General features: G+C 35.3%; 1 protein-coding gene across 2 annotated transcripts in view; it reads left to right on the top strand.

The window, feature by feature from the left end:
* LOC106873056 (HEAT repeat-containing protein 4) overlaps positions 1–4,143 on the top strand; it is a 595,254-nt gene that overhangs the window by 336,437 nt on the left and 254,674 nt on the right. The window lies entirely within an intron of this gene.

The raw sequence follows: 4,143 nt of genomic DNA on the forward strand, positions 1-4,143 counted from the left end.
TATATATATGTATATATATATATATATATGTATATATATATATATAAAAACGATGATGATGATATATGTATATATATATATATATATATGTATATATATATACATTTATATACATACATATATATGTACAGACGTATATATATATATATATATATATACATATATATATATATATATATAGAAGGTGGGCTTCTTTCAGTTTCTGTCTGCCCTACTAAATTCTCTCGCAAACCTTTGGTTGATACATAGTAGAAAGGTACTTATCTCTGGTGCCCTACTTTAGAACTGAACCCGAATCTCCATAATTAGAGAGCAGGCATCATAGCCACAGAGCCGTGCTTGCATGTCGCTAATATAAATCTGCAGCAATGCAAGAGATGCTGAGGGATTACAGGCAAGGCTGACAAAGCAAAAGAACCTCATATGCTGCTTATGCAACAGGAGTAAATATCAGGAAAAGCAACCATGAAATGAATCGCTTTATTTGCTTCAAAAGCTCCCTAAGAGTAGCTGATAGCCGCTCTTATTTAGTTGAACAAATCCGTAGCAGAAGTTGGCGTTCTGGAAGCATTGCCAGCAGAATAGAAACAGGGTGGAAAAAGTTCAAAGAATTATAACTATGCTGGCAACAAAGGGATTATTTCTCCAGATGAAAGATAGGTTGTATGAGGGTTTTGTACAGAATGCAATGACGATATTGAAATGTGGTTAGGTTGTACGAAAGGTTTGACAGGAAATAAAATGAGCATGCTCTGTCGGATGTAAAATGCTAATGTGCTTGAATTACAGAGAATAAATGAATTGCAAAAAAAAAAAAAAAAAAAAAAAAAAAAAAAAAATCTGTGTGGAACAAGTAAGATGTTATGGTGTGCAGGAGAGGAGACTGCATTGGTTCAAACATGGAGGAAAACAGGGGAAGGACAAAGGCAAAAGGGGGGGGGCATAGAAAATCTGGTGCTGAAAGCCAGTAAAACAAAATGGGCATAAAATGATGTTTGATAATGATGACGATGATGACGGCAGTTTTGGCACCTCTAACATGTAATGTATTGCTTTATATCTTCATAGAAGAACCAGCAGCTTTCTTTTTAATTTTATTGGTGCCAAACTGACAGAAACTGTCCCTGGCAGTGTGTTACAGACTTCCTAATTTAAAGTGGTCTGAATTAAAATCTTCCATCAAAATTTAATGTTAATTTATGTTGCAAACACCAGTTTACTAATGACAGGCTTATGTTACAAAATTTGTCATGATTTTCCAAATTAATCCAAACAAAGGCAGTGTTTTTCAAAAAAAAAAAAAAAAAAAAAAACAGGCCAAGAAAAGTGTTATGGTGATCTAAATCAAAATTCTATCTTAATTTATGTTCCAAACAGCAGTGTGATAATAAAATTATTTTTTCTAAATTCTTAATGATTTTCAAGATTAACTGAAAAAAATGCAGTGAATTTCAGCAGAGAAATGGTAGCAAAATTCTTAAATTAAAGACTTCTATCAAAATTCTATGTAAATTGGTGCAGGAGTGGCTGTGTGGTAAATAGCTTGCTAACCAACCAAATGGTTCTGGGTTCAGTTCCACTCATGGCTCATTGAGCAAGTGCATTCTATTATAGCCTCAGGCTGGCCAAAGCCTTGTGAGTGGATTTGGTAGGTGGAAACTGAAAGAAGCCCATTGTATCTGTGTATATATATATATATATATGTGTGTGTGTGTGTGTGTTTATGTGTCTGTGTTTGTCCCCTCAACATCGCTTGACAACCGATGTTGGTGTGTTTACGTCCCTGTAACTTAACAGTTCAGCAAAAGAGACTGATAGAATAAGTACTAGGCTTACAAAGAATAAGTCCTGGGGTTGATTTGCTTGACTAAAGGCGGTGCTCCAGCATGGCCACAGTCAAAAGATTGAAACAAGTGAAAGAATACAAAAATAAAATCCATGTTCCAAACCACCAATTGAACAATTTCAAAGATATTTTACTAAATTCTTCAGGATTTTCAAAATTGATTGAAACAAAAGCAACATATTTCAACAGAAATATTCTTTTCTAATCTAGGCACAAGGTCCGAAATTTTGGGGGAGGGGGCCAGTTGATTAGATCGACTCCAGTATGCAACTAGTACTTAATTTATCAACCCCAAAAGGATGAAAAGTAAAGTCGACCTTGTTGGAATTTGAACTCTGAATGTAAAGACAAACAAAATACTGCTAAGCATTTCGCCCAGCATGCTAACATTTCTGCCAGCTAGCCACCTTATTTCAACAAAAATATTGTAACAAAAGTGTAAATACAATAGATTTTGTCTGCAATTGTATTAAGTTAAAGAGAAAATTAAGTTCTTTGACATGACATTATTGTAAATGGAAATTGCAAGTATCAGTTACACTGATATCCTATTAGTTTAGATAAAATGCATCTTGGTAATTCTTCTAAAATATTTATAAAGCTCTGATGAGCAATCCATTTGCAATATTTCATTAGGTGGGGACAAGATCCTCAAAGATCATATAAAGTTCTATAGTCGGAGAAACAGAGATCACAGGACCTACCCAAGTTTACATTTCATCAAGGTCAGAGAGCAAAATGCTTGTGTAGAGGAGAATGACATGTATAAAGGGTTCTCAACCAGTGAATGTAGATATCGGATATTCAGATGTACAAAAGGGTTTCAACAATGTTGATCATCAGAAAATATGTCACAAGCCGCAAGTATATGATCTCAGTATTGCTTGAAAACAAGATTTGTTACATGACGTTTAGCAAGACATGAGTCAAGTTTTACTTTCGTTGGGAACAGTTGAAAGGTTTATTCATTTGTTTTTGAACATTTGCTATTCCAAGCCTGCATGGGTTGGACGGAATCTGTTGAGGCAGATTTTTATGGCTGGATGCCCCCTTCTTGTCTCTAACCCTCACATATTTCCAAGTAAGTTAACATTTCCCCAATACCAGACATGTTTCCATAGAAGTCTGGAAATGAATAAATGAATAACACCACTTGTATGACAGGAACACTCGTTTACAACAGTCACATGGTGTCAAAGCAAGGATATACACACATTTAGATACACAACACACATACACACACACACACACACACACTAACATGACAGGCTTCTTTCAGTTTCTATCTACCAAATCCCCTTGCAAGGCATTGGTTTCTCAGCACTATAATATAAATACTTGCCCAAGGTGCCACACAGTGGGACTGAACTTAAAACCATGTGGTTGGGAAGCAAACTCCTTAACCACACAACCACACCTGCACCTGTTATTGTTAGTCAATCAAAAAATGCTGATCAGCAATTAAATCAGATGCCTTAAGAAACACAAACAGCTATTACCTTGGGCTTATAAAATATATTTTCCTTTTATACTGGTCATCACATATACACAATCCATTGAAACTATTTGCTGTAGCTCATCCTTTATACCAAGACAAATCTTTTAAAATTTGAATAAATCTTCATATATTCTCAGAGCATTTTTCTTCTTCATTTATTTCTTCTTCTTTAGATTAGTAGAAATGATATGTGTGTGTGTGTGTGTGTGTGTGTGTGTTTATATGTGTGTATGATGAGGGTGGTGGTGCTGGTGGTGGCGACTGTTGGGCAATGGCGATGATGATGATGATGATGATGATGATGATGATGACGATGAAAAACAATGGAGATGACAAAGATGATAATAATAATGTGCAAGTAGAAGCAACAGCAGCAGTAATAGTAGTAGTAGCAGTAGTAGTAATATTGCCTGTTTTAGCCAGTTTGAATATGACGGATGACCATCAAGTCATTGTTGTATAATGTCCTTATGTACATTTACTTTCTTTCAAATCTCTCCAGTTCTTCATATATATTATCTTGCCACGTAATTCTTGGTTCTCCCCCCCCCACACACACACATCCCAACCCTCTGCCTTCGATCTTTTACCATTCCTTTTACCTTCTATTTACGATCTCTGCAAAGCATTTTCTTTCCAATTAAGTGTCCAAAATATTTTAGTTTTCCCTCATTGATGGCGTTGAATACAATTTGCTCTTGCACACGCACGCACACACACACACACACACACACACACACACACATATACATATATACTCACATATACACACATATAAATGCACACATATATATATATG

This window comes from Octopus bimaculoides, chromosome 22 (assembly GCF_001194135.2).
Source record: "Octopus bimaculoides isolate UCB-OBI-ISO-001 chromosome 22, ASM119413v2, whole genome shotgun sequence".
NCBI lineage: Eukaryota > Metazoa > Mollusca > Cephalopoda > Octopoda > Octopodidae > Octopus > Octopus bimaculoides.